Genomic DNA, 12,262 nt, shown 5'->3' on the forward strand with positions numbered 1-12,262 from the left:
AAAAACACATTGGTACATAATGTAAGCCACAGAAAGAAAAACGGAGTCAGCCATGAGCAATGCAAAAGTAAAGGTTCCGTAGTCGGCCTTCAGATTGTGTATCTTATTGCAATGGGGGGCAAGTGCTGGAATGCTTCCCAATCAGTACAAGAAGGTGGGAGGGGAACCATAAGGTACAGGAGGAAAGGAGGGGATGGGAAAAATATGGGGGGAGGGGAAAGGCAAAGAGGACACACGTAAAGGAGGAAGGGGCAAGGAAAGGTGACATAAAGAGGGCACATATGGATACCAATGTAGGATTCTGCAATCTAGTTGGTTTCTGTACTATATATATCATTGTACATTTACTTTGGTTTAATGAATAAGTTTGCTTGACATTGGAATTTTATTATTCTACATTTAAAGGGAATATGATGGCAGACAATTCTTTTCTACAAAATAAAATTACATGCAAATTATTTACCTGTGTAATACTACCCCGGGGGAGGAGGAGCTGCTGGATATTTTGGGCAGCATGTTACCTCTATTTTCTTGCTGTCCTGGGTAATAGCGAGAGTTGAAAAAGTTCAATTTCCACATTTGACACCTCTTTTTCTAAGATTTATTTGCAGAACTTGGCTAGAAAAGAAGAAAATTGGTGGAGGGGTGGAAGGGTAATAGGTAAATAGGTTCAGGTGCATAATCTCAATTAGGAAACACTCCTGCTTCCAGCAAACAGTTCTCGTCGCCACTCTAGCCAGAGTGGGTATTGCTCACCCGGATAGGTCCCTCTCACTGGCCTAGCAGCCGGAATAAAGAACAGTCTCTGCCACAGACCTTCCCTTATGAGGAGACACTTTTGGTCCAGAATCCCCTAACACAGGATTCAGCACCCGGATCTCTCCAGATTAACTTCTGTAGAACTGAGATCTAACAGGCGATACCATCAAGCCTCTCAGTGTATGGTGCATCCTTCGATGAAGTTACCAGGCCTTCTCCCAAGATACCAGCCTCTTGCATGGTCCTCTCCAGGATAGGTCCTCCCCTGGCTTCCTTCATCAAGTGGCTTCCTCCCGCAGGACAGATAGCACAGGATCACCTTGAAAGCGCAGACCCAGTCTGACTACTGGGCCTACTTAGATAAACCACAACCCCGTACCAACATGTTCTCGGAGCCAGGATTTCAGGAGCACACACCCCCGGCCAGGCAGGCCACGAGGCGCGTGGGACAACAGACCGATGACCCCCACTGATTGGCTGCTGAGGGGGACACCCAATACACCCTGACTCTGCTGCTGCCACCCTTGGCCCGGGATGGTAATAACACCCCCGGGCGAACAATGGTGGTTACTCCCAGCACAGCCATGACTGGAACAGAGGCTAAAATTTCCCATAATTACACATGTGTGAGTGAAATAACAACTCCGACCCCTCTAAATTTACAGCAGCGCCTGTTCAACAGGAGCAGGCCGCTACACCTGTAAAAGCCTCCCCTGTGTAGACATCCAAAAGAGACTGAGACTGTTTTTGAGCACTGCCATTTTGGGTCAGCAGCCCCAGCAGGATCACTCAAGTATTCCACTTTGCTATGCCCCCAACAACTACTTAAAAAGTAATGCAGTGAGGGGAGAGAGGCAGAGAAGTTTGAGGAGTAGCTATCAATGCTGGAGCTGTGGCGAAGATTTTTCTTAAGGAAGCAGCAGGAAGACGAGAGCCTCACCCACTATGCGGTGTCCGTGCAAAATCTCTGGAGATGCCTGAAAAATAGGGATGTTCGCAGTTGTGGTGACATCACTGATTCAGATCACATCCACAGGGATCACTTCATGACTGGTCTGAAGACAGGCCCTGTATTTCCAGAGAGCCCTGCAGTAGAAAGCACAACCCATCATTTCCTTTCACAATGTGCTGGTGCATGTGGTAGCGTGGGAACAAGAAGAGGCAAATGCAACAGTAGCCATCACCAAGAAGTTTGAGCCTGAACATGTCAAGCAGGAGGTCCTGGCACTGTCACCCCTGTCAGCCATGCAAACAACACTGACAAAGCTAGCTCAGGACCTTGCCACCTTGAGGAGGTAGCCTCCTCTAAAAAGGACTCGCCCCCAACCTCATAGTGTCAAGAAACCATTGCACAAGGACCTGGAAGAAGACAGTAAATGTTTGCAGTGTGGTCGCTACGGACACATATCCAAGAACTGTGGGCGATCTGGACCCAGGAACCCTTCTAGACTGTTGTTAAACTACTAACTCCCGGGCAGGGGGGCAACCCCCGGGACAGTCAACCTAAAGTCACAAAAAGTCTGAACGCATGGTCGCTCCGAGCCCAGTGGTGTCCACCCTAGTCAATGGGCAAGAGGTCTTATGTTTGATCGACACTGGGTCCGAGGTCATAATTATGGAAAATGATTTCTATGTGCAGAAATTTGGAGCTCAGGAACAGCTGGACCCCTATTGCCTGTCCCTCTGAGTGGCCAATAATCTACCTATCCTAGTAGAAGTCATCACTTAGATGAAGATTCAAATTGAGGACCAGGTGGTGGGGTGAGTCCGAGTAGTCGTGACCTCAGACCCAGTTATTTCTACAGTGCCCGTGGAGCTGGGCATGAACATCTTGAAGGACTTGAATCTACACTGCCTGTTAGACAAATACAAGCATTCAGGCTGGCAGGCCCATGTCTGCGGCCTGCGGGCAGTATGGCTCATAGTATTCAAACCAGGATGCTTATACCACCTTACCTAAAAAAGCACTGCTTAGCGCTCAGGAATAGAGCAATTCAGGTTTATAAGCAAAAATGGTGTCAAAAATTATCATATACAATATTACTTAAGTCCTTAAAAATATTGTAGCAACGCTTTAGTCAAACCACAGATTTGACATAACTTCCTTATAAAGTTCATATAGGGATGATGTGAAGCAGTAAAACTGCAACAGATTTTACAATCGATCTTAATCCGTGCACCTTTCACCAACACCGATACACGGCGTGAGGGGGTCTCCCCTTGTGGGGATGCACTCACCACAATTAAGGATAGAATATATCTTCAATCCCACAGAGCCTCCACCGCTCGAACCGCAACTTCACCTGATTTTAAGTACACTTTGCAAGGGACCAGCAACAGCATGTGAAAAGATGAATTGTCCACATAGTGTGTATTGCTTTAAAAGGTTTAATGCCACAAAAGCCCCCCTTACAAGTTAAACGTACCATAGTACTTCAGGCTTTTGAAGCACAGCACAGGGCTACTAAGAGGCAACCTGAACAAGAGGAGGAGGTCTGTAAAGTTAATTTTGGCACCACTGCAAGAGTTGGTCTGGTTCCTGCCAATGGGTGCCACAGGAAGCTATAAGGAGCTACAGTGATAGTAGAGCCTCACAAGGACCCCATAACACCAGGAGAATGGCTGGTGGGCCATACCCTATCTAAAGTTGATTGTGGAAGGGTGTTGAAAAGCTCATCAACCTGGGAACAACCCCAGTCTCGCTGCCCAGGCACGCTGCATTGGCTGACGTAACTCCCCACTGCATCTCCAAGACCCACCCAGGGGTTGAGGTGGTATGTGCGCCATTGCAGGCAGCCATGGCTTCCTGGGACGAGACTTTCATAGAACTGCTGGACGTTGAAGACTTCTTACCTTAAATGAGACCGCTTCATCAGCTATGGGAAAAGCACCTATTGGTTTGCCACCAGTCCTGAGGACTGCAGATTCACCGAAGCCATCTATATGGGGGAAACATTACCTATCTGGGAGAGGTTAAAGAGGTTGTAACCCTTAAAGATAAAAACAATAAAAGATCCTGTTGCTTTAAAACATGTCAAACAGCATAATGCTTGTTCTGTGTCATTTGTCCCTTTGTATGCTGTAAAAAACTTTTTTGATTCTGCCTGTTCCTGTGTCCCCCTAGGTGTACTGACCATTGTAAACATGGATTCTGATCCATGATACAGTGGGCAGTTTATGCACCTCCATCATCCTGCAGTCTCTCCCTCTCCCCCTCCCTGCCTGTCAGCTCCTGTGTTTGAGCTGCCCCTCCCCTCCTGTCGCTATTCCGAGTGGCAGTAAAGTTAGTGTTCACAATTATTGCTGGCCCTCCTGTTATAACAAGATATACTACACATTGTATGGGGTTTTTCTTATTCTATAGCTAAATATCTTTGTGTACATTGTACATTGGAAATCTAAGCCCCTCCCATTGTAGTCCTTAGATTGGGAAAGGAGAGCGTCATGCAGTCATGTGACCGCACATCAGCGATGTGAAAAAAGGTATTTAGCAGCAGAATTAAAAAAAAAACACATACACTGTGTAGCATAGCTTGTTATAACAGAGAGGCTGGCAGTGATTGTGAACACTGACTTTACAAACACTTAGGAGGTACTTCGCAAATATGCTACAAGGTGGAATGATCCAGGTAAGCCGCAGTCCAAGACTGAGAGAAGACCCCCTTTATTACACCCCTGGGCCTGTTTGAGTTCAATCGTATGCCCTTCAGCCTTTAGAAGAAAAAAAAAAAATTTCCAGCACCTAATGCAGAGATGTCTTGGGTACTTCAGTTTCGAGACTGCGCTTGCTTACCTTGATGCTATTATCATCTTCTCCAAGGTGTTGGTAAAGAACAACAAAGAAACCAGAGGAAGCAAGCTGGAGTTCAAGTGGGACCGCACCCGGAACCGGATGCTGGGGCAGCCTTTCCCACTTACACTTCCCAGTCTATGACCCTGTCTCAGAGGGGCCCGATCCCATGAAAAAGAGACTGTATTGAAACATGCTGAGTCCTTGTGTGTTGGGCAGTAACTTTCCCAGGAAGCCTACCAATGACTGGGAGGTGTTTGACGCAGCGGATCTTGCCGCTTGCCAGGTGTCTCCTGGCAGTCTGGAACTGCAAGGGGAGTTTTCCCCTAGTGGTGGTATTATGTGATCTTTGGGCCGCATCTGATACATGACAGTATGAGCATGAGCTAGTTTTTTATTTTATATTCTCTCTGGCCCCACTTGTAATTTGCCCTTATCTCTTCTGTGGTGGCCAAGCTTCGATCAGGGCAAGCATGAGCTTGTTTTTTTTAATTTTTTTATTTTTATATATTTAAATATTAGTTTTTCTATCCGTTACTGTAGTAAACTTATCTTATCCCCTGAGAAATCCTCGAGTGTCTCACTGCAAGGATGACCTTGGGTGAGCCCGCTAGTGCCAATCACAGGTTGAATCCTGTTTTAAACTGGCCCTAGTATGTGTATGTATGAATGTGAGTTATTACATGACAGTATACCATCCCTGACCAGAACTATGTAGACTGCAACAGAGGAAACCCAGACGTGTTTAAGTGAAATATGATCATTTATTAAAGTTAAGTGAAATAATATAAATACAAACACCTCCAATACCACACAGTGCACAACAACCAATACCAACAGAACCCACAAATAATAGTAACAGACCAATATGTACAAGTAATGGGGAAAACCAGAATCATAAACAGGGCCAGGCCAGGGCCGTCAAGAGAAGGTCAGCAGCTGGGGAAAGGGAAAACCCAACAGGACAAGGAGAGGATAAATGGATCACAGGGACGGGTATAAGTACAAGGCACAGGCACAACACAGGGTTCAGGGTTCAGATAACAGACAGGATCGGGTACAGATGCGGAGCTTCTCAGGTTCAGGGTCGGGGCACAAGGAGAGATACCAAGGAAAAGTATGATTGTGTCTGCCGGGTATTTGTACACATCTCCTGCAATCAGCCTCAGGTGACGCCTGATGGCAGGAGATGTCACATAATACCACCACCAGGGGAGCTCCCCTGGCAGTTCCAAACTGCCAGGAGACACCTGCTGGTGGACCACAGTACTGCACGCAAAATATCAGGCAGTGTCACCAGCAAATGGAACTTTTCCTGACAAGCCACCAGGCTCCACTGACTTTGAAACTAACAGCTATGATGCTGGGAGTCCAGAAGACCCAGCAACCCCATCCAGCACAACCGACTGGGATGGTAGTTTTGCTGTCTGTAGTGAGGAGACCTGTATGTCACCATAATCTAATTTGATCTGCTGGTATTACGCTATGTGCCTTTCTCTTTTTTCTTAAACACACTCCATCTGGTTCCGTTGCTCGACATCTGTTGGGTCATTGCCCATAAGCACCCTTATCTACATACCCTGGTCCAGCAGTTTGGTGTGTGAGACGTTGTGTGGGAACTGCAGCGGAGGATCCGGTCCTACAGTGGTTTATACCATGCCCAGTTGACCCTTTGAACATATGTTCTTTAGGGTTCACTTTTTCAAGTAAGCCTCTCTCAAGATGGTGGCAGCCATTTTTTCACTCTGTCACGTTCAGCTGGGAGCACCAGCACCTTCATTCATATTGGACTGTCACCCTTCCATTTTTTTCATATCAGAGACTTTTATCATATGTATATATAGACATATGTCTATTTATTACTTTTATACATTGTTGTACACTAGTGCTACACTAGTGTACAATTCATATGTTGTTCAGAACAACCGACTTTACTGACATGTCTGAGGATGCCCATAGCCAAGGTGATAGGCAAGCGGAGGACATGTATGACCCCTTGCCACCTGTGGCCACTACCCGAAGACAAACCTTTGCCAAGTGGCTCGGCTGAAAGTCAAGAGCACCAGAGGCCTTTGCGGTCTAACCGTAGGCAACTCCCTGCAAGATATTTGGACTATGTTATTTAAAGTTGTTTAGTACTCTGCTTAACTATACTCTGTTGTGTTACTGTGTTTCCATGTTATTGTGATGCCGATGGCGGCATCTGTTAAAGAGGGAGAGAGAGTAGACAGGTTTGGTCTGCTGTCTCCACTGCAGGTGTGTCAGAGAAGCTAGTGAACCAGACTGTGACTGCAAAAAGGAGACCCAAAACATATATAGGTAAAAATATAATTTATTAAGAAAAGGCAATAACACACAACCACCTCCAACAGAACACAGTGCAATAAATAAACCAATAAACAGTGACCAAAAGATAACCAACAAGTTAAAGCCAATGGAGTTCTCTCTGAACCCTTTACTATCTCTAACGTCACCAGCCAGGACTGTCCGCTGTCCCCCCTTCTCTTCATCTTAGCCCTAGAGCCATTCCTGTGCATGATCCGACGGAACCCGGACATAACAGGCATCACGATAAACCAAGGCCAGTACAAGATTTCAGCATATGCGGATGACCTTTTGTTTTCCCTTGCAGACCCTGTGGTGTCCCTTCCTAACCTGATTAAAGAATTTAAAAGATATGGGGTAATCTCCAATTTAAAAATCAATTTAGACAAGTCAGCAGCTATGGGGGTCAATATGACTCCAAATGACCTGTCCCCAGAGGCGTATCTAGTGAAAATAGCGCCTATGGCAAGCACTGAAACTGCGCCCCTTTCGACACATTTGAAACCCATCTTTCAGATAACCTTAACAAAAAAAAACAGCCAACAAAACTAGTGATATTTATCATCCCTTGTGATACCTTGGCTAGTGACATATCCTCTTTATGGAGAAATCTGGGGTTTATTAGACCCCCTTATCCCTCCTCTGCCCTCCAAGGCATATTGGCTGCTTGCTTAGCCAATACCAGCCAGGTAAATGCAGAACCGATACTGGAAGTCATGAACTCTTCATCACTCAAGGCCTCAATTTTCACAGAGAAACTGATGTTCCTCCTTTGTGCGCTGCCAATCTGATCAGATGGAAAGAGAGAGCCTGGGAGAACAGGGGAGGCTGTGGATGAACGCAGCAGGGATAGCGCTGCCATTGAAGAGACCCTCAGACCCTGGGAAATGCCTTGCTGCCCAGGGACTGAACAGCACCCCCTTCATATGGCGCCCATGGCACTTGCCATGGCTGCCATACCCTAGATACGCCACTGTCTATTGTGAACTATTGCTGCATTACTTTGATACAAATTTTATATTGTACCTGATTGTGTGAACTGTTGAACAGTTGCTGCCGCACCATGCTGCACCCCACCTACAACATGGTGACATTTCACCTGAAGAATTTGTAGCTATTCTTATGTCATTTTATGGTCAAATATACAGAGCCCATTCCTATTCTGAAAGTGTTTCTTGCAGAGATTTTTGAGTGCAGCTGGTAGGCTCAAAGGCAATTACCATTTACCAATTCATCCACTGCATCTTTGAGTTAGTTGACCAAAACACTAGTAATAGAGGAGAGCACGTTGCCAAATTTCATTTCAGGCATATCCTAAATGGTCAGCATTTAGTCAACTCGTACTTTCCAGTCTGTTCCAGGAAAAGAAAGCATAACAAATGTGCAAATATTTTCTGTAAAGCACTGCTGAATAACTGCAAAGCACCATATACAGTTGTATTCAAAATTATTCAACCCCCACTGAAATTTATTGTTTTGGCCAGTTTGACATTGATTTTGATCATTCAGTCATCCTGCTTACAATTAAATCAAAGAGGCACGTGTAGGTCAGACAAATATAACATAACATTTATAATGAAATAACCACAAATGTCTTTTCTGTGCTCACATCATTATCAGTTTTATTCAACCCCCAAGTGACATTCAATCTTAGTACTTAGTACAACATCCTTTTACAGTTATAACAGCTTTTAAACGTGAAGCATAGCTTGACACAAGTGTCTTGCATCTCCGGGTATCTTCGCCCATTCGTCATGGGCAAAAGCCTCCAGTTCAGTCACATTCTTAGGCTTGCGCACTGCAACTGCTTTCTTTAAGTCCCACAGAGGTTCTCAATCGGATTTAAGTCTGGTGACTGCGATGGCCACTCCAAAATGTTCCAGCCTTTAATCTGCAACCATGCTCTAGTGGACTTGGAGGTATGCTTGGGATCATTGTCCTGTTGGAAGGTCTGCGGACTGCATCATATTGTCATCCAATATCTCCTGGTACTGAAGAGAATTCATGGTACCTTGCACACGCTGAAGCTTCCCTGTACCTGCAGAAGCAAAACAGCCCCAAAGCATGATTGACCCCCGCCATGCTTCACAGTAGGCAATGTGTTCTTTTCATCATAGGCCTTGTTCTTCCTCCTCCAAACATAGCGTTGATCCATGGGCCCAAACAGTTGTAATTTTGTTTCATCAGTCCACAGAACACAATCCCAAAACTTCTGTGGTTTGTCCACATGACTTTTGGCATACTGCAGTCGACTCTTCTTATTCTTTGGAGACAGCAAGGGGGTGCGCCTGGGAGTTATGGCATGGAGGCCTTCATTACACAGTGTGCGCCGTATTGTCTGAGCAGAAACTTCAGTACCCACATCTGTCAAAATTTTTCTCAGTTCCTCAGCAGTCACACAGGGACTTTTCTCCACTCTACGCTTCAGGTAGCGCACAGCAGTCGAAGTCAGCATCTTCTTTCTGCCACGACCAGGTAGTGTTTCAACAGTGCCCTTTGCCTTGAATTTGCGAATGATGCTTCCTATGGTGTCTCTTGGTATGTTTAACTTCTTTGCAATCTTCTTATAGCCATTGCCCTTTCTGTGAAGAGTAATCTCCTCTTCTCTTGTCTTCCTGGACCATTCTCTTGACTTCACCATGTTTGTAACCACACCAGTAAACGTCTAGAAGGAGCTGAGTATCACAGTCATTTTAAAGCTGCCTAATTGGTGCTTATTAGGCTTTATTGCTGCTCCCTGACATCCACAGGTGTTTTCAATACCTGATTGAAAACACTTCAATGAACCTCTGTTCTTCAGAGTGGTAGTCTTTAAGGGGTTGAATAATTGTGTAAATGAAGAATTCACAAAATAAACATTTACTACTGTATTACAAAACCAATTAATGTCATTTTAGTTGCATATGGTTCTTTAAGAAGTCCTTGTAGGATTTCATTCTGAATGCAATTACAAATGTACACTAAATTCCCTAAAACCCTTTACAGCATTGGGGGGTTGAATAATTTTGAACAAAACTGTAAGTGAGTAAAATGAAAACATAATTGTTTTTCTACGTATCCAGACTCTGGATGTCATTTGTCGTGAAATAATAGGGAAAGCAATGGGTTATTTGGTATATTTAAGCAATACAAACAAGCTGGCGTGTTTTGTAGCAACTAGTTAAAGCAGTGATCATCAACCCTGTCCTCAGGGCCCACTAACAGGCTAGGTTTGCAAGATAACTGAAATACATCACAGGCGATATCATTTGCTGCTCAGTGATTGCAGTATTCTAGTCTGCATCTTCAAAAGATAATACATAAAATCTGGCCTGTTAGTGGGCTCTGAGGACAGGGTTGATGACCACTGAGCTAAAGAACATATCAAGAAATATAATCATTTAAAAAACAATATATCCTATTCACTCTACTTCATAAAAGAAAGAATTAACATGTAACAGAAGACATTCGTACAATTATAGAGAGCATATTGCTTGCAGTACTATTACTATACAGCTCAGTAATCCATGTGTGTGATTCACTTGACACTCTGAAGGATCCAAAATCGTCCTTTCTGAAAATCCTGTTACCTGTGTCAGCAGCTCTGCAATAAGCCAATTCGTTCTCATGCTCATCACGTATCTAGCCACTACACAGGACTTTCTAACCCTTTTATTCTGGACAATAATTTGTGTCCTATGCTGACTCAAATCAAAGGCTTGACTTTTTCATAGAAACCCTAAAGTAGCAATGCAAAGTAAAAGATTCATATTTTAACCAGCTACAGCGTGGAATAAGAACAATTGCTGTCTATTTGGATAGATGCCTGTAAAGAAACAGGGTATTTCATACAAATTTTGGAAATGCTTTTTTAGGGATACGGTGACAGGGGAAATATTGTATATCAACTTTTAGCTGCCCTTTTCTCCCTGAAGCTCTGCTCTGTGGGCAGTCCCATGTTTTCATCACGCACAATGCAGTAACCCTGCACTGTACATGGTCGGGGGTAAACATGCGACCATGCCTGGGAGTACCTTAGAGAGGGGCTGGGTGGTGCAGTTGATGGAGGAACCTGCTTGAGCTCATAATAAAGTAAATATTAAAACGTATTCCTGCACCTCTTCCTGGAGTTTTGCACTAACCCAACACGTTTCCCTGCATTACGTAGTCCATTTATGTAGATTTTTTTTACCTAAAACCTTTTTTAATGCACAACACAGCACGGTATGTACATTGTGGTGTGGGTTAGGATGCTATTTTAAATAAATGGCATCGCAACACACCACATCTCAAGGAATCGTGTTTTATCGCACATTTTGTAATGCACAAATCTGAATGGGCTCTTAAGTTAGTACACAAGTAAGTAAATTCAATGTAACCATGTAGTCTTTTCTTGTAACAATCTTTTCCTTCTGTCTTTTACGTAATGGTGGCTGTGGAAAAAGGCTCCACATTTCCGATTGCAAGGTGTCTTCCCAAAAAACAAACTTCCGCACATTGTGTAGACAGGGAAGGAGGGAGGAGATTACTGACCCTTGGCATTGCCGCCTCATCATGTAGTGTTAGAGAAGGGAGAGGAGCCAGCTGACCTGAGCACAGCTCCCCCATTAGCACCGTGTGTGTGTGGGCAGTTTTAGCTGTGGCTTCCCACAAAAAGTGCTCATAGGGTGGTAAAATTGCTGAAATAGGCTCTACAAGCCTTTAAACAGTGGTAGGCAAGGGCCAGGGATTAAATAGCCTGGTGGCAATTACCCCCCCCCCCGGTGGGCATATTGCCTCAGACTTTAAAACTGGCTTGGGAGCATGTGGGACATGGACACAATGGGAGGTGTCCAGATTACTGGGAATGTGCCACAGGATCCACAACACTTGGCATCAATGTACTTATTGAGTAAGGTTTTCTTGTTGAAACATAAATGCAGAAGTGAAAAGCACAAAATACAGGTTTGGTTATACAAAGTAAATATTCAAATGCTCATTGTTATAGTTTAATATATAAGTTTACATCAAGTCAAAAATGTTTCTTATATAGTTATGGATAGAGTGGGGAAGGATTAGAACCCCTCTCAGGTTTTTATTGCTACACAGGACTCTGTTAAAGAGGTTTGCCCTTTATTTGCTCTGCTATTAATAAATGGTTTCACCATACAGGAAGTAAGGGAGAATCTGTGACGGGCACAAAGAAAGTAATAAACATCTGACAGAACAGGAAGTGATGGAAAGTCTAAAAAAAAATGACGTTTTTTTTTTATGTCATTAAAAACGATCGTGTGTGGGCTCCAGAGCATTTTTTACTATCTAAAAAATGGGCATTAAAAATTTCGAAAGTGCTCTATTTTTTTCACTAAGTTTTTAACGTTGTCGTTTTTAAGGTTGTAAAAAATGGTCGTGTGTGGGCTTTAACGACGT

At 44.1% G+C, this 12,262-nt stretch overlaps 1 protein-coding gene across 3 annotated transcripts in view; it reads left to right on the forward strand.

The window, feature by feature from the left end:
* CHRNB3 (cholinergic receptor nicotinic beta 3 subunit) overlaps positions 1-12,262 on the forward strand; it is a 74,294-nt gene that overhangs the window by 40,869 nt on the left and 21,163 nt on the right. The window lies entirely within an intron of this gene.

The sequence above is a fragment of the Rana temporaria genome, chromosome 1, assembly GCF_905171775.1.
Source record: "Rana temporaria chromosome 1, aRanTem1.1, whole genome shotgun sequence".
Classification (NCBI taxonomy): Eukaryota; Metazoa; Chordata; class Amphibia; order Anura; family Ranidae; genus Rana; species Rana temporaria.